The sequence below is a fragment of the Stegostoma tigrinum genome, chromosome 17, assembly GCF_030684315.1.
Source record: "Stegostoma tigrinum isolate sSteTig4 chromosome 17, sSteTig4.hap1, whole genome shotgun sequence".
NCBI lineage: Eukaryota > Metazoa > Chordata > Chondrichthyes > Orectolobiformes > Stegostomatidae > Stegostoma > Stegostoma tigrinum.
This window is the reverse complement of record NC_081370.1, coordinates 32,802,120-32,825,680: the sequence shown is the minus strand read 5'-3', so window position 1 is coordinate 32,825,680 and position 23,561 is coordinate 32,802,120. Positions and strand designations below refer to the sequence as shown.

Below are 23,561 nucleotides of genomic sequence, written 5' to 3'. Positions count from 1 at the left end.
GTTTCTGTTTAACCTTCCATAAGAAGACTAACCAGCTGCATATATGAACCACTGAAGGATTGCTAACTGCATTGGCCTTTGGTCAGTTCTTACAGCATGAGAGGAGCACAATGGGTGAGGGAATCGTTGGATAAATCAAATGGCCATCATGCAGCTTGCAAAGAATGGGACCAATTGGACTTTTTGTGTGTATTTGTTTTCACACAGCATTTAAGCTGCCATTCCTTCATGTCCTTCCTGTATCCAATTTACACAGTAATTTCACTAATTAGAATAGGTAGATTGGGAATGCTAATAAAATGGTAATGTACAAGTACAGATTATCACACAGCAGTCTGTACTGTACAGAGTGTGCTGAAATCATTTCAGTTCTCTATTCTAAGTAGAACTAAGAGTTATTTGCTATCGGCATCAATTTCCATGAGATGGTAAAGATCTACTCATCACGCACAATTCTGTGATGCTTTGGAACTCTGGATACTGTACCTGTTTACTAAGTATGACACTGGAATATGATGCAGTGATTTCAGCAAAGAAGGCATAATCTGGCAGGGCAGGCCATTGGAGCTACTCCCAGCTCTGCTCTAGCTGTGCACTTGAGTTTCAACAGTTTTGAACATCAAAGAAACTAGGATTTCAAACTTGTTGTAACAATTCACAGAAAATGTAGGGAGACAACTAGCAAATCCCTCTTTTTAAAGATGATGACCAGGAACATCACCATTTTTCAATTTACAAATGATGTGTTTTGGAAAAGTGATTGGAATTTGAGGTGTAATTCAGATATGTTAGTGTTACACCCATTTTAGAATACATATCAAATTCTGGTAGATTTTGCTTCAGGCAGAAAATTGGCACAGGATGCAAATGACAGTGTACTGGGGGCCAAACTGCTGTCTATAATTTAAACCAGGATTTTACTTTGATTTCTTTAGAATTGGTAGAAGAGGACCACGACAACTCAAACTAGGATTTGGCTGAGCTGACAGTTTTGAATACCTAGAAGCTTTGTGGAAATTTTAGTTTTGTCTAAGTTGATAAAACTATATTTCCATAACTATAACATGCAAAGCGTTCTGCAGTTTGTCTTTTAACAGTTTCATCTTTGATTCCCATGCTACTGTTATGGAGCCTTATGTCAGTCTGATGAGGTCAAAAAGGAGTAGGAGGAAGAGTAAGTGAGAGTGTCAGTACATGATATAGGTGCAGGGAAGCAAAAGAAGACTTACCCTTTTGCTAGGAAATGCCGAGTGTTGTTTCCTTGGTCACATCTAAACAGAGGTCATTTTAAAAAGGCAACAATACAGTCAGGAAGCATAACATAAAATCAACTCTATTCCAGTTCAAACCCAACATCAAATGCCTCCTCAACGAGAAAGAAATGACTTAATCTGTAAATACTCTGCTCCTATATCTTATGGTCACCTGTTGTATCTAGAATTCAGCTCCATGATGCTACTGTCACCAGGACAGTACCATTGTTTGACAAGACTAATCAGGACACAGGATGAGGCTGCTCCTGTAGCTGCATTGGTATTTGAGATTGCTAAAGAGCCTGCCCACCTTATGGAAGAGGATCCCGTCTATCCCAGCAGATTTGTGTCACCATTGATAAGTTTAACACCCCTGACATTACTAGTTTTCAGTGGAACACCAAAATATTTTAAAAGCAACACGAAGGCATGAGGGGTAGAACAGGTGGTAACAGAAGTGGAAATTTTCTCTAAATGATTCCCTTGAGGCCACGTGGTCAATGGTCAAAGTATCTGCCTTGGATGCTGTTGGGAAGTGATGATACATGTGTTCATAACACTTTTGCAAATTTCAGGTAACAGTGTATAATGTTGAATTCTTTCCAACTATTGGGACTGAGGGTAACAATGAATCTTACAGTCACCTCTAACATCTGAGTCCATTCCTCTATCATGGTTTGCATTGTGTCTATGTTAGTGCGTTACTTTCAGGTTCAAGCCACAGGCTTCAGAACCAGGGTTTAACTTCTGCAAAGCCTCTGCACCCTCTATTATATCCCACTGTCATTTCTGACTCCTTGATGTTAATAAGTGCATGCCACCCATAAGAGGAGACTGCAAGTAAGGGTCAGGGAGCAAATAGTTGACATTATTTGCTCTGCCACAATTACTGAACTTATTCCAGACCTGCTGTCTTCATAACTTCTGTTATAGTTTCTCCCTCCCATGTCTGTCAGTGCAATTCAGTTGCATGACGTATTTGGATATAACATAGCAGAAGGTGCAATGATATAGTTTTCAGTCCAACTTAATTGACATGTGAACAATTGGATATAAATATTCATAAAATTTTGGACTTTACTGTTACCTAATGTGCTGTAAATGGGCTGTGTGACTATCTCTTCTCAGTTTATGCATTTATTTCTTACCAATTAATACTGCAGGGAAATTTTAATTTCTTCACATGTTTTAAACATGAAATGGGCATCCAGGATTGTTATATAGTACTAACTGTTTGGAAGTTCATTGCAACGAGGCAGACATATTAAGATATGTGTGTTTCTTGGCTGTGCTTGTTCAGTTTTTTTCCTGCTATTCGTTAGGTTTTCACACACCCCTTGTGTCATTTTTCATTGGCACCATAACTGAATCCAGTGGACTTCTGAAAGAATATGTGTCCTTTTGATCTTTTAGGTAAAGGAAGAGGAGGACCAACGAAGAGTTGTCAGTTAGAGCTGGCTTTAATAGAGACATTCTTTCTCGACCTCTTGGACCTGCACATCTTTAGGTGCATACAGAGGTGCCTATCTTTCATCTTGGCAGAAAATTAGTTCAAATGACAGTTTCTATTTTGAGAGGAAGCTGGCACAGCATGTGGGCTGGCAGAAAGAGAATCTTTGAGTGCTGGGTATTTCATCAGATAGACCTGTTGGGCTGAGTTTTATTATTGGTTTTCAGATCTCGATGATGGATTGAGGAACCTCCATAATCCAGGTGAACTTTCCATTTGGACAGGGACAAATTCATCATTGCCAAAACGTTGGTGGTTTGGTAAAGCGGACATCATGATGATCACTAAGTGTAAAAACGGCCTGCTTGAAAAAATGCACTGGGAAGCTCCCTTGATTGTGGAATTGACTTGGGGAGCTTTCCTGTTATCTTGTCCGAGTTCCATCCACCTAGGGTCAGGTCAAATTCTGCGCATGTTATTCTCTAATGAGACTATTTGAAGGAGGCAATGTTGCATTGTCAATCTGCCATTATCTAATTGCCCATATTTGTCAAGATACCTGCAGCCAGAAGTAAACTCAACCATCTGCAATAGCTGTGAGTTGCTGTTCACCAGTAAACAAATACCATCTCCCATTAGTAACTTACACAGCTAATGAATAGTCTATGGTTAATGTTGCCCTCCACTCCTCACAGCAATCTTCTATAGCCTTTGACCAATTGTGTGAATACTGAGCTCCGGCTTACAACTTATGCCTGCACCTTAGGTTTCTGTCAATTTCACTTTTGCCTGTTACATCTTTACATTCCCTTCTGCAAAGATTGTTAAAAGTCAAATCAGCTTTTGTGGAAGGATTTTCATGCCCCTATTTTGGTGCTTCTCGTTGATTCTCTGCATCCCTTTGGGATAAATTTAAGGAGAGACAATAACAGCAATGACCCACATCCCACGAGTGAGTAATTAAAAAAAAAAATTATCTGCGTGGAATCCTGGATCGGCAGCAAATCAGTTGAATGCACAATTTTGACTGCTGATGGTCCTGTCATGAGGCCTATCCATTTTAGAGGCTGGTCCTCATTTGTATCGAACTGGTAAACTGTAGCCAATATCCTGGAGCCCTTGGACAAAGAGCCAGCTCAGACCTGAAGGAATACTGGCATCTAGGTGAAAGGCGAGTAGTTATGCCAGATTGGCTGTAGCTGCAGCTCAAGCTAGCTTTACTACATTTCTTCTTCAGCTACCACACTATGATCAACCAGTAATCTTAAATGGAAGATCAAATCTGTGATGTTGCACAAGTGCGAAATCCTGAAGATGATATAAATCTGAGGTAAAATTTAAAAATTCTGTGAAAGCACAGCAGGTCTGGCGTCTGTGGAGAGAGAAACTGAGTTACTGTTTCAGACCTATGCCTGCCATCAGAAGCAACAAAGGCATCAAGAAAGTTCAGGCATTTTTAGTGGCTACAGCAGACGATGAATTGTGTTAGTGATTGTGATTGTGTATCTCAGAGTGCGTACTTAAGTCTTAAATAGCTTTGACTGACTGGTTGTAATTCACTTTCTGTTGAGTTACACAGTGAATAGCACGGTCATGAGGACAGTTAAAATCTCACCAATGTCACATATAGCAGGCACTTAAATCTTTTTGGTTGAGCTGGAAGGCATTTGAAAATATGAGCTGCTGAACATCACCAGCTGGCCCGATGGACATGATTGTAACACAGCTAAAAGTAGTGAACTTGAAAGATGCTTTTCCTTCCTTAAATAATGCATAACAGATTAACCTTTGGCATTTACCACAGATTCATATTTTTTCATTTACTGTGAAAATATGATTATACAAAGAAGCCTACAGAAGTACCAGAGGGTAACAAAAAGAACGAAAACCTCTGAGTGACTTGCGTATTCTACAACTGTGCAGGAGATTATTGGCATTTTGTTATTTGTAGGGCACGTATGTGCAGTGGAGCTTATGATGATGCTAATATTCAAACCAACCAAAGAGCTGGAAGAGCTCATGGACAAACCAATTTTCCATCTGTTCAACAGTTCCTTCGGAAATGAAGGATTTACAGTGAATCATCCAGTCAGTTCCTTACTGTTTTATGAGGGATCACCCACTTCAGTTTGTTGCCAGTGCTGGCAAAGGTTCTCTTAGCACTAATGCTTTAACAAGCTGTAAAATTCACTGTGGCTCCTCTGGGATTGAACTTACCTGTATATTTTTCAGGTTTAGGCAAGTACCAGTTGTTTGGATTACTGAATGCAACCTTCTTTACTCTTTTGGTGAAGTGTTTAAAAAATGTTTGTTGATTCCCCAACAAGAGGATGTTAACGTATTCCACATTCTAAGCAGCAGGGACCTTTAAGGAGATTGGTACAATTCTCCCAGTGTTACCCCAGAGCATCTAAATAAACTAATGCTAAATGTTTCTATTGAAGTTTACTATCAAAGGACCATGGTTGACCATTTCCACCATTTCAGACATTTATTTGATACCCTTACCATAACCTTAATAGACTAGTTTCACCATTTGACATGTCCTTGATTCTTATCCATGCCAGATTCACCCTCTTGATGTGATGTTACTTCTCTTCCAACTTCCTTCAAACTATTTCCAGATATTTCAGTCTCCAATTTAGATTGGCATCTCAACCAGTAGCCTAAGGGTAATGCATAAGTACAGAGCCAAATTCTAAAAATGTAAAATCTCTCTTTATCACAGTATTCAATTGAGATTTATCACTCTCATTAAATTTTTGTTTCATGTTTTATTTTCGAAACTTTCATAATGTGTTAGGTTTCACACAAGAGTGCAGGAAACTCTAACTCATTAGTACTGTCCAATACTTGGAATTCATTCTTCACTTGAGCATTTTCTTAGAACTTCAAAACTACTGCAATGAATCAGAGACATATTAAGAAGTTTGAAATCAGTTTCTGAATGTTCTGATTAAAGGGGCACTTTCATTAATAAAATAAAAAGTGGTAATCTTCTCCTCTGCACTGTGACTGAAAGATGCAAATCATGTCAGAACGTATAATTGCACAACAAGAATGTAATCTGAATGATAATGAAAAATGCTGTATCAATAAACCCTCTCCCATGGCATAAGAGTGATGCACCTTTAAACCTTAACATTTTAAGCCTGTCTTAACAACCTGACTGTTAAATGTATGTATTTTCATGCTATTGCTCCTGTGAAGTGCGCAATTTGATGGGAGCTGCTTTAAGTGTGTTTGTATGGAGCTATGAAATATCACATAGTGTTCTAGGTCAGTGGAATGAGAGATTCACACTGTCCTCTTTCCCCTCCTCCATTATGATAGTAAGACAAATATCATGTGTTCTGGCATCTCTTGTAAATATTTACTTTATGTTTTATAATTTGTTGATCTGGGACAGTATGACCTGCTTTGTGCTATCACAAACAATATATTTAAAGGAGAACAACACTCCAATGGTGCAGTATCCCTGGAAATATGCTTTTAGCTTTTTTGTGCATGAGTAGTTTAGTTTTAATTTTTTCTCACACTTTCCAACCATTTTCTCCAAGGTGCCTTCATGCATCCTGTTTCAAAGGATTTGTTTCAGCTGTTGTTTTCCAGATGATGTTAAAATTCCAGTATTTCACCAAGTAATAATTTTGTTGGGGTAATTTTAATCAAATCTGCTTGTTAGGAAGTTGACTGCATGTTTTATATTCCCCTCTTCCCCACCAACCCGTAACCACTCTGTCCTACAAATCTCCTTCCATCCATTCACCAACAAGCCAATGGATAACAAAATGGAGGCGTACGTAAAATAGGAAATGGACAGATTCTGCCTCCTTTCAATCTGGCTGATTAGATAACAAGGACAGAACAATTATTCTAAGCTCTTGCACTTTCCCCTCCAAGGCCTGCGCCATACTGGCTTGACTTGGAAATGGACCAGTGTAGCTTGACTGTCACTGGGTCAAAATCCTGGAACTCTCCTCTTTAAGCGCTCCATTGGTACATCTAGCCAAGGTGGCTCACCATGACCGCCTCAAGGTGAAGTTTAGTTTGGAAATAAATTCAATGAGGTAGCCTCAACTACTTCACTGGGCAGGGAGTTCCACAGAATCACAGCCCTTTGGGTGAAGAAGTTCCTCCTTAGTTCAGTCCAAATCTGAATCAAATAAATTGCCTTGTCAGCAATGCCCACATTTTGTGAACAAATGAAAAGGTGACCCAGTTCTGTGGTGTTCGTACACAGGATATTGAACAACAATTAGAAATGAAACTTTCTTTTTATTCAAAATCGTTCTGCATCTTTAATGCTAGCCTGCTTCTTGCCTGTACAAACCACGGTTAGGAGTGTACACTTCGTACTTAAATCAAATTGTTGAGTAATATATTTGAATATAGTTTCTAGTTGTTTGCTGTAGAATGCACACTGTCACCCTGTAGAAATATATTTCACTTATCCAAGGTGAGGAAATTGAGCAGTTGAATAGCAAGAAGCAAGAGATAGGGAATTTAAAGAGGTTACTGCTCAAGCTTAGTCAGTTAAAACCATGCAATTTAACAGTAGTTTCTTGTCAAGCATTCCCACCGAATTGGCAAATATGAATGATGCAGTATTTGTGGAACTCAAGTGATCCATGAATAAAGCAAGAATAACAGTTTATGTAAATTTTCTTTATTTATTCATAATGTGTGCATGTTCTGGGTGGGCCAGCACTTATTGGACAGCCCTAACTGCCATTGAGAAGATGGTGAGCTGCCTTCTTGAACCACTGGGGTCCATTCAAGACCGTAAGAGATAGGAGCAGGTCTCAGTCATCTGGCCCCTCGAGCCTGTTCCACCATTCAGTAAGGTCAGGACCGATCTCTTTGTGGACTCAGTGCCACTTACCCGCCTGCTCTCTATAACCCTTAATTAATTTACTGTTCAAAAATCTATCTATCTTTGCCTTTAAAAAATTCAAGAGGTAGCCTCAACTACTTCACTGGGCAGGGAGTTCCACAGATTCACAACCCTTTGGGTGAAGAAATTCCTCCTTAGTTCAGTCCTAAATCTGATCACCATTATTTTGAGGCTATGCCCTATTGTTTTAGTTTCACCTGCCAGTAGAACAGCCTCCCTGCTTCTATCTCATTTATTCCCTTCATAGTTTTGTATGTTTGTATAAGATCCCACCGCATTTTCCTAAGTTTCAATGAGTATAATCCCAGTCTATTAAATCTCGCCTCATAAGCCAACTCTCTCAACTCTGAAGTCAGCCGAGTGAACCTCCTGTGCACTGTTTCCGGTGCTAGTTATCATGCCTCTAGTATGGAGACCAAAACAGCCGACAGCACTCGAGGTGTGGCCTCACCAGCACCCTATACATCCTATTTGGTATGGGTAAATGAGCAATGTTGTTAGGGATGGCTGTTCCAGAATTTTGACCCAGCAGCACTGAAGGAATAGCAATATATATTGCAAGACTGGAAAATGAGTGACTTGGAGGAAAAAACTGCAAGTCTCAGTGTTGTCTGTATTTACTGCCCTTCCCCATGAGTTTGAAAGGTGCTGTCTAATGGGCTAGGTTAATAGTATCTCAGGTAAAGCTTTACACATGAACAGTGAGACTGCAGGTACATTATTTGACAGTAATTCATATTAAGTAAAACAAAAGTAAAAATATTATGATCAGAGCACTGAAAAACAGAAGGAAAGCTTCCTCATTCACTGCACCTCCCCCAACTACCACTGGCCTCTTCAAGAATGTTATGGATATTTGATTAAGGAATTTTTATTTGAAAATGAATAAGTTAAGCCCTCAAAGACTATAGCAGCTAGAAGGTTAATTCCAGGTTTGTCATAAATCATAAATCACAGTGTGATGTCCACAGGCAAATGTTCACTTTAAACAGAGCAATGTCCTCACTAATAACTGACAGCTCAGAAATTCTTGCTCCAAATCCAAATGTTATTAATTTTCCAAATGTATAAATGTTTTACACACAAATTTGCCAGTAGGTTCCAAACACAAGCATTATTTTATAGCTTCAGACTCAATGCTAGACAAGTCAATTTTAATTAAGGTACATGGAATGGTGGCTCATATTTCTGCATAACGTCCCCTGAAAAAGAAATCTAGCTCTCTCCCCACAAGTTTTGTTGTTTTTCCCTGCCATCCAGAAGGGTTAGCTCCTTTGGAAGATATGGTTCCACATCCTGAAGCATTATTAACATGGGCGTTTTGAGAGTGAGCATTCAATTATGTGACAGTCACTGTGTGCCTGCAGTTACTCTCACTTCACATCCACATAAGTGCTCTTCCCAGCAGGTAGTTTGATTGTATTTAGATTCGGAAACTCTGTTAAACTATTCTCCCTCCCCAAGGTAGGACAGAAGGGCCAAATGCAAGGTCCCCCATATCCCCAACCACTGTTAATTGAATCTAAGATCCTACTGATCAGTTTGTCTTGATGAGGCATTGTAAATACTCTTTGAGCTAACAATAGAGCGCTCAATACAATCTTAGAGTCACAAGTTGCTGTTTAATTCTGGTGTATGATGTTGTATACATGGCAATGATGGATTAAAACAGTTCATTGCAGATAGTTATCTGTAATTCTGCCCTCTCTCTCATCCCTAAACACTGGCTAATGATGATTGAGTCTTGGGTACAATAGAGCAACAAAAAACATTTGTTTCTTCCTTTTTTTTATACACTGCCAGTGACAGTGTAGTGGGATATTGTAAAGTCTTGAATGCAATCCAAATGCAGCATTTTCCATGGGCTTACCAGCTCTGAGCCAAGCTCTTTGAGGTACTGCATGGTATGCCATGAAGACCTTGAGAAACTGTAAATACTGACAAGGGATGAGCTATTGTTTTCATTCCACTCTTTTTTGGAGTTTTCAAGTTATTTGAAAGACATTCTTGTCTTCATTCTTCATTAATTTCCCAGTGTTTGGATAGATTTCAACCCACAAAGCTGAAGTTTAACCCTTTCACCAAAGCAATGGAAGCACAAATGTCAATAGCTTCTTCAATAACTCTAATAGTAAGTTTACCATATGGTGTAGTTTCGAGCCTCTCACAGCATTAGCATCTCGGGTTTGGTGCCTAGGCTGTGCTGAGTTTGCTGAAATTAGCCAGGCACCAACAGAAAGAGGGAAAAGAAATTCTGCTAAATTCAAGTACCACCTACCCTGGAAGTGCGTAATAATATCTCTGAAGAGGTTGAGTAGATAGTTAAAAAGAGAAAGAACAACATTCCGTGATTTAAACAAAAATACTGCAGATTCTAGAAATCTGAAATAAAAACATGAAATGCTAGAAATATTCAGCATGGCATGGGTCAGCACCCAAAGATGAATACATGGTGTTACTGTTTTAGATCTTTTCATCTAACCTGGGAAAAGTTAAAGAGGTATCACATTTTAAGCAAGTACAGAGGCAGAATGAAAAATGGCAATGGGTAAATCTGTGATAAAATGCAATATAGGAAGAGAGAAGAGATTAAATGACAAAAGAGCTGATGGTGAAGGACAGAAGGGATGGATTTTGGAACACATAAAGCAACAAAAGATGGGGTATGGAAAGGTTGTAAATTAAAACAGTATAATCATCGCTCAGTATATGCCATCTGGAAAAAATGGAGACAGAAATTACTCGTCTTTGAGGCCAGAAGGTGTAAAGCAGTATCACAAGATGGAGTGCTGTTGTTGAGCTTACAGTGAGCTTTCCCAGTCAAACTCAAGACTCTTTAACTTCCCTTCCCATTTCACATTACCACGCAAGCACAGGAGTTGCAATGTCTGTCTTTTTACCTTTTCCATTCCCATCTCCCATCAGCCCCAAGCACTCCTTCTAGCTGAAATAGTGATTTAAATATTCTCCTTGCAATTTAAAATTTGTTACACATGATGCTTTTCCCTCTGCACTTGAGCAACCAGTGCAGACAATGTTACCGCCTTGTGAGCATCCAGTCAGTCTAGGGTGATCATATGCGAGCTTATGGCACTCTCTGCTTTTAGTTTTCTGGTCCTCTGACATTTTGTTTTTTTTTGTCATTAGCCTCCTGCACCGTTTCAATAAAGCTCAACATAAACTCAAGGAACAGCACCTCATCTTTCCATTAGGTGTTTCAGATCCTTCTAAACTCCATGCTGTATTGAACAATTTTAGATCTTGACCTCCACATCTTTATCTTTTGGATGGCAGTAAATGGTGATAATTATATCATTTCCATTTGCACTTCTTCTTTCCTTATTCATCACCATCCTTTGCCTCCTCCATAATCTCTTCTATCATTTAATCGCTCTTGTGTTACAGCTGATCACACATCTTCTCTCTTCATCTTTCCACATCCACCAGCCTATTTTCCTGCCTCTGCACTTGCCTAGGATCTGTCACATCTCTGATGAAAACAATGTTAACCTGAAATGTTAACTCTGATTCTCCCTGCAAATGCTGCAAACCATTTCCAGCATTCGTTTTTGTTCAATTGTTTATATAACAGCTTTCATATCCTTATAAATTCTGAAAAGGCTTCCATGCCATGATTTAAGTTACCTGTGCAGTTGCTGTTGGTACAGAGCTGTCACCTTCCTTTTGCTAACTGTTCAGTGACAACTGCTGCTGCAAATGAGGACCAACTAATAATCACTTTCTTAATCGTCATTCTATGGTTCACACAAGAATTAATTCCTTAAATGAGGTCTTGTAGTGCTGCAGCCAGATCTTGGGTCCTAAAGGATATTTCCCATTCTTGAAGAGAAAGATGAGCTTCCATGGTTGAAGTTGTACTCTCTGTGATGGGAGACTTAATCTTGTTTGTTTGGTAAATGAGATTTGGTAGGGTCATTTTAGTGTTTGTCATTAGCTGAAAAATTGTTGACTTCAACGGAAAAGAAATTAGACCCACCATTACTAACAAGGATTCAGCAGAATGTGCACTGACTTTGCCAAGACAGGGGGTGCCAGTGCTCAGGCTGACTGTGAGCTTTCTCATGACCATGTCTGAAGATGAAGTCTCTGACAGCACCCAAACGAGATTGCTGATTCCAATGGGTCGGCATTGAAGGCAGGTTCTCTGTATTGTAGCTGTTGTAACTTATTTTTTAACCTCCAGGGATCGCGGTAACTTTGACTGTGGTATGATTGAGTGATATAAGACATATCAAGAACTGACCTCACCATTGAAGATTGAGGGCAATGGTTGCAAGGTGAATTATTATTTTTGAATTATAAAGTCAATCCTTAGACACAATACAGCTGCTATGAGGGACCAAACCCCAATACCTTTTCTTAATCGAGCTATAGATGCAGGCACACATGCCAAATATCTATTCTTGAAAAATCCGTCTCCTAACCCCACTAACTTTGATAAGCAATAATGCTAGTCGAATGGTCCTGTTGATATTTTTGGGTCAGATACAAGCTCACTATTTCAATGATTCCTGAATTTGGCCATTTTTTCACAGTAGAATAATTTTGGCTATTATAATAGGCAACTTATGTTGGTACCTTTTGCTGAACGTGAATATTAAATCTAGGACACTGCTGAAAACTATCAAGAAATTGTTATTTTGCGAAAGAGCAATTGACAAATCTGGCTTTACACTTAGCAAATGCAAAAGTGAGAGTGGATGAGCTAAATCCAATACCATCCACATAACAGCAAAATGCCCAGTGTGGTAGATTGCCAAGGAGCTGGTTTGCAGTGCAGCTATTTAAAATTTGCTACCAATTGATTTTCGGCATAAAATGCCTTCTGGCATGTAATTAATAGCTACAGAGCTGAGTTTCTGTACAAGGTTTGAATCTGAAGTTGAACACAATGTGGCTTGAACAGAAGTGTTGCTCCACTGCCAGTTCCCTGCTCTGCAAAATGGTGAGTTTTCTCCAGTGTTTAAGTTTGTGAAGAAATGACTAGGAGGAACTGAGCCATCAGTTCAACAAAATCATGGGTTCTCCTGGCCCTTCTATTTGCTCCCTCCTCATGTGTAAGATCACAACTGCTGTACCCAGGAAAAACATCGATTTGCTTGGACTTCTTTCAATCTTGTCTACTGCATTCACAGCTCACAATGTGATCTCCTCTACTTTGGGAAGGCCAAACACAGACTGGCTGGTTCCTTAATGGGACACCTCTACTCAGTCTGCAAGCTCGACCCTAACCTCAAGTGACTTGACATTTTAATGCACCATCTTTCTCTCACGCTCATATTTCTGTTCTATTTCAGTTGTAATGTTCCAGTGAAACCCAATGTAGGCTGAAGGTACAGCACTGCATTTCCATTTTGAAACTTTATAACCTTCTGGACGCAACATTGTGTTAAACAACCTCAAACCACAAACTCTGACTCCACCCCCTATTTTTTGCCCCCTCCGCACCACAGCAATGTCTTGTTTATTTTGCTTTCAGCGTAGCTGGCCTGTATTCTGCTATTAACACTTACTGACACATAATCTATATCCCAGGTTTACAATGATTACAACCTTTGCCCTTTGTTTTATGACACCTCTGACATTCCCTGATCTTTCCTTCCTTCCTTTTTCACTAACTCCTTCCCACCTTTTTCATAACAATCAGTCTTCAGTATTATAACCATCATCCTTCAGTTCTGAATAAAAGTCATATTCAACTTTAAATGTTAACTCAGTCAGATTCTTCACAGATGCTGTCAAGCATGGTGAATTTTTCAAGCACTTTAATTTTTAGCATCTGCAATACCTTGCTTTTGCTTTAACAAAGTGAATATAATTTACTGCAATACCCTTGGCTGAGGAGCGAGCCTGAGTTACTACTGGAGAGTGCATGTCAGAACATTGATTGAGGGCAGCATTGGGTTTAGTGGAAGTGTTTATCCCAGAAATTAATTACATGAGATAGATATGAATAATGACACTCAACTAGGTTCAGATAATGAAGAATTTCCACCTGTCTTGAGCCAGCAGCTGAGCTTGAGTTGGTGTCCTTCAAAGAGGACACTGAAGGGAATAAAGTAATAACTGACAGAAAATCCAATGGAAAACTCTCCAAATACCTTAATGCTCAACTGACCAGAGTTATTGAGGAAGGGTTGCTAGACCTGAAATGGTAACTCTGATTTTTTTTTATCTTCACAGATGCTGCCAGACCTGCTGAGCTTTTCCAGCAACTTCTGTTTTTGTTCCTGATTTACAGCATCCGCAGTTCTTTTATTTGACCAGAGTTATTTAACCCTGGAAGTCAAAGGGTTAATTGTTTCCGATCTTTGTAATTTTTTGAGAAAAGCCATTCCAGTCATGCCACTTTGCGTACAAAGCGTTTCTTTCCATGCAACCTGAAGTTTGGGTGAAGGGAGTAAAAAGTGAAAAATAAGGACCAGGCTTGAATGTGGCCCCTCCCTGAGGGGAGCATGGTGCACAAACTGGGCTGGCACTGGATTATCTTAAACAGTTGCCACATTCCTGGATGATCAAGTGCTCAAGAAACCCAGGCCCCTTCTCATGGAGCATCTGTGTTGATGTTTATGTCAATAACTTCTTATATGGGAAGAAACAAAATAATTTATAGGAACCAAGAAGCAGGTCACCATGGCAGCAACCAGCTGCTTTGGGGACATTTTCTCCAAAGCATAAATCCCTATTATTAGAAAAATAAGCCTTCCTGCCTAACAATTCAAGAGTTTAAACCATTTAAAGTTAAATTATGTTGCTCTGGCAGTTTCTTGTATTTATAGGGTCCTGTCAGTTGTATTTATAAAACTATGAATTTAAATTTAGTAGTATAGCTTTGTTTGAATTAAGTACAGATGTAGACCTGAATTATGGACTGTAATTCTTTTTGACTCGTACCAATAAATAATAAGGGTGATGCCTTTATTGCTAAGAACTTACACTTAGTGTTTAGTTTTAATAGTTGGGATTCATTCAGCCACAACTGTCCCCTATAAATGTAACTGTATTAACCCATTAATTTTCAGTAAAACCAATATTAAAATTATTTTTAAAAGTTGAAATGCCAATATTTGCAAATAAAATATACCTTTTAAAATGGGTCTAACCACACCAATCTTTTGAGTAGAAATTTTGGACATCTAAAATGCTTTGATGTTGAAGCTCTGGTGGTTCTGTTTTTACCTTTTCCCATTTTTCTCCACTCCCTCTTCATAATAAAGTGAAGACTGATGCCTGTGGGTAACCCCACACTTTTGTCTAAATGGCCAGTCTTCATGTATGAGCCCAGCAACAAGTGATGACAGGTTATTTGATAGTGGACAGATGCTGTGCACTCCCCAGAAGAGGTCGCTGATTAGAAATGGGGAAGGGGAGGCCAGGCTGATTCACAACTGTCCTCCCTCTCAGGAGTGTTGAGGCGTCATCTGAAATCAGGTTACCCATGATAGCAAAAGAATTAATTGCGAGATGAACCAATGCAAGTCTATTCTGCTAAGGGCCACACTAAATGCCCACATCTAGTTGTCACTCTGATTAAAAGATGATCAAATTGATGAATGAGAGTCTACTTCAAAGTGAACTAAATCTTGCTTGATGTCCACTTTCCTATTTTAACATATTAGTTATTTTAAAATTATCCTTGCTGCGTAAACTGCATTAATTGGTATTGAAAAATAAAACCTCATGCCAATATAATCATATGAACTCAATCTGGCAGCACAGCAATTCTTTAATGCATTTCACATATATCTCCCAACAACATAGTTAGTGTCTGTGGGGACGAGGAAACCAACACACTAGTGCCTAACTGAACACCTGAAGAAATGGACTAAGAGCTGGAGTTAGTAATAAACACATACAGCTTCCATGTTGGACTAAGAATTTTCACTTTTCAGAAGTCGTTGTTCCAGGTGATATTATTCAGCAGAGCAGCTGAACGTTCTGGATTTTATTCATAATTTTAACCACATTCTTTTGTGTAAGTAAAATCAACCTATGATTAGAACAGTTTCACAGATGCAAAAGGCTGGCTGACATGTAGAAAGTATGCTGCTGTCCATCCTCTGTGTTCATTCACGGCCTCCTTAACTTACAATCCATCAGTTACCGTGGATATCTCTGAACACATTAACAATTAAAAGATAGTGAATCAGGATTTTCAGTTACAATATCTGTTTCAACCCATTCGTGTATGTGTGCACTACATTGCTAAAAGTATCAAGATCTCTTTTTAACAAACAAACAGCGCTGAGGTAAATTGCATTAAATGTCATCATTGCATTGCTGACAAGAGACAATATTTGCATCTCAGTGTTACAACTCAGCCAAGTGGTGAAGGATCAAATTGAATCCAAGACTCTATGCACAAGCTTTTTATTTACACAAGCATACCTCATATATTGTGCGCCTCCAACTGAACAATTACAGTTTCAGGCTGTTCGTTTATTTATAAGCACACATGAATCCCTGATTAATCCTTAGCACCGGAATATAGTTAAACACCCAGAATAATATACAATTAACACTATCTCCATGTGACAAAAGTTCTGGCACAAAAACAGAAAATACTGGCGGGTCAGACAGTGTCAGAGAAGAGAAAAAGAACAAAGTTAACATTGCAGATTGATAATCTTGCATCATTAACTGATTACAACACAAATTTCTTGGCCAGAATATAGGGTGTGCAGATGAATAAAAATGTTTTGTGTTTATTATGTTTTAACACGAAGACTTAGGATCCTGTTTCAGGTGAGTGGCCTTGTGGTGTCCAACGTTAGCAGGCAAGCTTTGTAGGGCTGCTAGGCTGCAATGTTAATAGAGATGCAGAGGGCATGAAGTGAGCCAGCAGCTCTCCACCTTTACTTTTCTCCATAACAGAGCAGATCGTGCAAATTCTGATCTCTCACTAGAACAGGAAATGTAAATTCTCTTCCACAGTTGGCTACAGCCTTATAATGTAAAAAAACGCTTTAAAGTAGCGGGTATTTTCTGTCAAACAGAGTTATTTAGAAAAAAATCTGAATCATATTTGCAGTTACAATATAGCTGAGGAAATCATAGGCACGACATTCTCAGTGGTGAGCTTCATCTTAGTGAATAATGAGGTGTTAAAGTGACCTATTTAGATACACAATTGACAGATTAGCATTTACAAGAGGTAACAATAGAGCCATTAATCTGCATTGGGTATTGTGTTTGTAGCTGCAACCCATAGAGCACGTCGAAAATGACCCTTATTAGAATGCACTTTACAGAACAGACTCTCACTGAATTGAACAAGGAACAATTGTACCTTTAGACAAGCTGTACAGTTAACAGCTATACAATAATCAGGCCATATGCTCTTCTTCCGTTACCTTTACATTATGGAGAAGTGGTTCTTTTTGTCCGGGCTGATGGAACTGCAGGGCTTTGCCACTTTACAAATAGGGCGGATTTCATAGCACATTGTAGTTGATCGAAAGTGATGTTTCTGACTTTTAATTCTGAGCTTTTACCTTAAACTGTGGAAAGCTTGCATCAAGCAGTGACTTCAAAACCTCAGGGTAACATGGCAGGTATGTGATTGTATTGCTAGCCCAGCTTTGAAGGCTCTAAAGTATTGCTGGTGCAGCCAAAATATCTTATGGATTATTTGCCCATACCACTGGCTGCAGTTCTGCTGCTAGCACTGGGTTTAGAGCTTCCTAGTTTAGATTGGGAAATGTTTCAAAGGTCTTTTGACATTCAGGAGACATTACAGTACCCCTCAAATGCAAAGCAAATAATTGTGACCCCTTCTAAAAGAACCGCAACAAATATAAACAAACTCACCAATAAAAGAGAAAGGAAATGAAGAAAACTAGTTAATAAGGTTGTCAACATCTTTTACACATCGATGTTCCTGTAAGAGCAAGGTGCTTCTCGGTGTAATTTTGTTAGTTGATGCCCTATGCATTGTGTTGAGTTTTTATGAATAGTGAGAAATTAAGTTTAACATTTGCTCTTATTTGAGATTTGACAAAATTTTGACTGCAAAGAAAAAAATTGCTTTAGTTAATATTGATTATGGTGCAGTCATTTCAAGTGATCTTTGTTCTTTACTGATGCAAACTGTTATTGATTGATAATGCATTATATCAATGTTAGAATACTGTGCAGTTCAAGGCAGCCAAGAATAAATCACCAGGAGTCAATCGCATTGTGTGACTTTGTGATCAGGAGGGATCTTCTGATGTTGTGTGAAGTGCTGGATCTGGCATCCCTTGGTTGAAGACAATGGGTGGTATTTGTAAAGGCTGCAACAAGAAACAAAACATAAATAGAAAATGAGAGTCATCGGGGCCAGTAACTGTGGAAAGAGCAGACTTAATGTTTTGGATGTTGAATCTTCTTCAAGCTTGACAGTTACAACCCTGAGAAAGCATGACAATTCGTAATGACCAGCACTAGTTTAACATCAGACAGGGTCAGTCACCAAAAATGCTGCTGGCCGGCACACATTTTGAATACACGAGGGTGAAACAGCACGGGGTGCCCACCTGTTCATTTGGGAAAATGTATCAACCTTGCTTGTGCATGCCTGCACTAGTCATTAAAGTTAAGCAAATGAAATCTAAACTTTTCTGTCCAGATTTCAAGTATTAAAATGAGCAGATGGTCACCCTCCCAAATAAAACTGTTATGCTACATTGCAACAGTGGCTACACTTCAAACGTTATTCATTGGCTTGTGAAAGGTGCTATATACATGCCACTGTTTCCATTTTTAGCCTGTCAGGTTCAAAACCAGATGGGTGGTTGCCTTGTCTGACCTCCATTTATGTTTAAATTCCTGAAACCTATGGTATTGTTCACTGTTTACATTTCCACAGAAAGTAGGAGAAAGCATACGCAGCAATTTTGAGTGAATGCTTGCAGTAGCATCAACGTGTGGAGCTCTTTATAAACCAAGGTGTAGCACAAGGAGTTATAAGGACAAGGTTGTGAAAACTCTTGTCAGGTATAGATTGATAATACATTCATACTGAAGTTGTAATATGTCTGGAAGTATTATAAATATAACCTATTACAAAGGAATCTAAAAATAATTTGTGTTGTACAATATCATTTGTTCCAACATGAAACATTTTTCAAACTGCATTTTCATTGAAGAAACGCTGACTGGCATATTTAATCATTAGCAATCGTTTACGATCAGAGAACTTTATACAAAGAGACTTCTATTGTTTTTTCCAATCGTAGCCGACACACTCCTGCTACACCATCACAATTAAGGTGATCGCACACTGCAAAAGTATATGTGTTACATGTGTGTGATTCTTTCGCCGCCAACTGCCAGTAAATCCATCAGCCCAATTCACCTTGTTCTGGTGAAGAGAGAGACCCCACTGTTTGGTGAATTTTGGAATCTGTGGTAGAGTTTGCTAATTCTACCTCTGGCTGGCATCTGGTGGAGAATTAGCACTGAGTGGAAAAAAATAGGCAGGACAGCAAGACAGGAAGGCTGGCAGTATGTGCTGCTCCCCAGAACACAGGCACAATGAAGATTTTTCTTAAAAACAGTTATTTGAGGAATGCCTTTTTATTATGGAATAGGCCTAAAATTCATCAACACTGACACTTCACTTGTGGATCAAACATTTCAAAACATATTGTCATGAAGCTTATTGCATTGTACATCTGAAATAACCATTTTAAACATTAGAATCAGGATCCAGTGCAGAACTTGATCATTGTATTAGTGCTCAGATTTCCATACACTATCAGCTTTTCAGGAAGAATACAAGAGATCAGTTTGTAATGCCAGGAATAAATTGATCACTGCAGTTCCAAGTAGGGCTGCAGAATCCCATCTGTGGTTCCTGTGTCTGGGCCAGATCACATTTACAGCTCAAATTGTGCACTGCTGTTCATGTATAATGCTTGTGAAGCCATTTGCACCAAGGTAGAGCACACTGTATAAGCTAACAATTGACCATTGAATACTATTAAGAGTTTGAATATTATTAAAAGTCCATGGTGACTAATCCTCGGCATTCACTTAATTCTTTGCTGTTTTGCTCGCTGAACTCCTATGGCTGGAGTATGTACAAAGCCCGAACCATTAGCAACTGAAATAGAAGGGTTTCCTTGTTTCAAGTATAGGTTCAACCGGAAATGACATGTTTGATGTTGGTGACTAATCCTGTTTGTTGGTCCTTATGTAGTGATCCCTCCTTTTACTCTGAGGTGTTTCACCTTCATTTTGGGAAATCACCATGATCAATTTGAAGCTAAAAATCTGCAGGACATCAAAGTCCACCTCTTAATTTTTGAGGAAATCATAAACTGATGCACAAAATGTGGGTCTTAGAGTGAGCAAACTTAACAGAGAGGGACAGTCTTATGCTGATGCTCATCTATACTGAAAAATATGAGGAGGCATGGCAATCAATTTGACCAATTTATTTGCTTTTCGCCCTTTAATCCTGGTACTCATAAAGGTGCTGATGCTCATCTGAAGAGAAAGAATAGAAGAAATTAAAGATTTATTTTTAGAGAGCTGTGAAAATTATTATGCTGTGAAAATGTCTGAAAACATTTTTCATGATGATTTATTCTGGGGGCCAGTGTTGTTTTGTGGACAAAGATGGTAATTAACAATGGCAAATGTCAGAATGATGTCAGATCTACTGACTCTGGTTGAAGAATATTTTTATGTTAGATTCTTGATTAGTGAAGAGACTTAACTTGCTGTAATTTAAATAATCTGAGCTCTCTGCTTAACCCCATTTTATAAATGAAAGACTTTCTTTTTTTGGAGAATGGAGGTAAAAAGCAAATATGAGATATTTTTGATCTTATGACTTCTTTCGTAAATGTGCAAATTAAATTATGCAAAAGAAGAATCTAATTTCTGGAACAGTCTAGTTCTTGCTGTGCAACATGGTTGTTGCCGTTGCTTTGAACACTGTAGCCTTTCAGATCAAAATGGAAAAGGATGAATACAGAGCACAATTGTTCCCAGATATTGCTTCTTCCAGATTTATAGGCCCAGGCTGCCTACCAGAGCTACCCCATAGGGATAAAACTCAGTGAGTCAATTTATTTATGCAATATTGCATGTATTTTTTAATGGGGAGGCACACCAGCCTTGCTAAGCATCCTTTGATCTTCTGTCTTTAGTTTTCAATGTCTGGGTTCCAGCACTGATCTGTGCTGTCAAAAAAAAGTACGCAAGACTGCACAAGAAAAAGTTCAACTTGATGAGAACAAGCTGACCCCCAGCTTCGAAGAAGACTTCAGAGCCCAGGCTTTGATTGTTAGCTACATGCTCTTTATCATAGACCTTGCGACAGAAAGCGGCATTCCAGCAATTCCTGGCCTGATTCATTACAGCAGGAGAAGATGTTAATTGTTTTCATTGCTGGATACCAATAGCGTGTACTTCATGTCATCTTTTACCTAGCGCTTGCTTTTACGTTTGCTTTGTAGTGTTGCTTATCAGTGCAGACAGTCTTCTGATCCACCTTTCTAAAGCTGTCAGCCTGAGATAACTTGTCTTCTTTGAATAAACTGCAAACTGCATCAATGAGGTGACAGAGACAGAATGATCCAAACAATATTATTTTTCTTCTTCCTGGATGATAGTGTTTATTTCTCAAAATTGAGGAGCTAAATATTTTTATTATAAAAATATAATCTCTGATACTTTTCTGTAAAGTGTCTTCCCTGCTCACATGACATAAAACTACATGCCAAATCTAATGCTTTCAATGGTTGTGGAAATAGGATGGCTGTGCAAAGACAAACTCCTTAAAGGAGAAAATGAACCAAGAACAGAAAGTGTCTCATACATGAAATGCTGATTTTCTTTTTAAGATTCATTTGCCTACCCTTCAGACGCCTTAGAAGTTTGACTTTCTCGACATTATATTTCAAATGCTTCAGGCTTCTATAGCTATTCTAACTCTGACGTGTTGGATCAGTTAAATGATTTTTTGACTTCAGGAGTGATTCAGATCTGCTACATTATAAACTGAGGTTTTATTTTTCAGATAGTAATTACTATTTTGTTCAAACCTTAATCGACCTTATAACTTAACAGATAAAAACTGGACTGAGTCCACAATTTACCTACAGATCTTGAGGAGGTATCAAGTTACCTTTGACTCAAACATGCACAGTGTTTTGGTGAAGGCACCCTAATTTTTCATACGTTAATAAAAATCCTCAACTGCAACAAATGAATGGTGAGCTATAGTATTGTGCACATCACTACAATGAAAGATGAATAGGGATGATTAAAGGGTAAGTTAAACTAGCAAGCAAAATACTAGAATAAATAATAATTTTATGCCTGGATAGTTTTGTTAAAGAAATCAAATCTTTACCAAAAAGAAGAGAAATAGGTCAAAATTATCGAGTTTTGAGAAGATTTGTAGCTCAGGTTGAGATTCTGGATGTGAGTTTGCTCGCTGAGCTGGAATGTTAGTTTTCAGACGGTTCGTCACCTTTTCTTTTATTTGAAAAAATTTACTTTATTCATAAGATGTACAAAAAATAAAACATTTATACACCTACCCAGTCATGCAAGCCGCTCCGGGTTACCCAGGGGGTACGTACACAAACTAAAGGAAAAAAAAACAAACAAAGAAGATAAAAAACAAAGCAAAGAAAATACCCCGGCACTCGTCACCCCGCACAGTCCCAGTTGGCCCCCTGACCAGTTGGGGAAGGCGCCAGCTGGGCCCAGTTACCAGATAGGGCCCTTTTTTCTATTCTGGACGAGGGGTTTCATACCGTGGTCTTTCCCCACCACGCCTTGGCGGTGGCTGCCCCAAGCTTTAGCGCGTCCCTCAGCACGTAGTCCTGGACCTTGGAGTGCGCCAGTCAGCAACATTCGGTTGGGGTCAGTTCTTTCAGCTGGCAGACCAGCAAGTTGTGGGCAGACCAAAGAGAGTCTTTCACCACATTGATGGTCCTCCAGGCGCAGTTGATGTTGGTCTCGGTGTGCGTCCCGGGAAACAGCCCGTACAGCACGGAATCCCGCGTCACGGAGCTGCTCGGGACGAACCTCGACAAATACCACTGCATCCCAATCCAGACCTCCTGCGCATAGGCACACTCCAGAAGGAGGTGATCGACAGCCTCGTCCCCCCCGCAGCCACCTCGAGGGCAGCGTGCGGTGGCGCAGGGATTCCGGGCATGCAGAAAGGATCTCACTGGCAGAGCCCCTCTCACCGCCAGCCAAGCAATGTCCTTGCGCTTGTTTGAAAGTTCTGGCGATGAGGCATTCTGCCAAACAACTTTGGCAGTCTGCGTGGGGAATCACACGACGGGATCCACCCTCCCCTTTTCTTGAAGGGTCTCGAGGATACTACGTGCTGACCACTGCCTGACGGCCTTGTGGTCAAAGGTGTTTCCTTTCAAAAATTTCTCCACGAAGGACAGGTGGTATGGAACGGTCCAACTACTCGGAGGTTCCGCGGCAACAAGACCAGGCCCATCCTTCACAATGCCGGGGACAGGTAGAACCTCAGTAAGTAGTGACACTTGGTGTTTGCGTAGTGAGGATCTACGCACAGCTTGATGCAGCCGCACACAAAGGTAGCTGTCAGGGCGAGGGTGGCGTTCGGTACGCCCTTTCCACCATTTTCCAGGTCTTTGTACATGGTGTCCCTGCGGATCCGGTCCATCCTCGACCCCCCCAAATGAAGTGGAAGATGGCCCGGGTGACTGCAGTGGCACAGGTCCAGGGATTAGGCCAGGCCTGCGCCACATACAACAGTACCGAAAGCCCCTCGCACCTGACAACCAGGTTCTTACCCGCGATGGAGAGGGACCGGAGCGTCCACCTGCCCAGCTTCTGCTTCAATTTGGTGATACGCTCCTCCCAAGTCTCAGTGCACGCCCCAGCTCCACCAAACCAAACTCCCAGCACCTTCAGGTAGTCTGTCCTGACGGTGAAGGGGATGAAGGAG

At 39.7% G+C, this 23,561-nt stretch overlaps 1 protein-coding gene across 13 annotated transcripts in view; it reads left to right on the top strand.

The window, feature by feature from the left end:
* Positions 1 to 23,561, top strand: part of sox6 (SRY-box transcription factor 6) — a 624,359-nt gene that overhangs the window by 355,220 nt on the left and 245,578 nt on the right. The window lies entirely within an intron of this gene.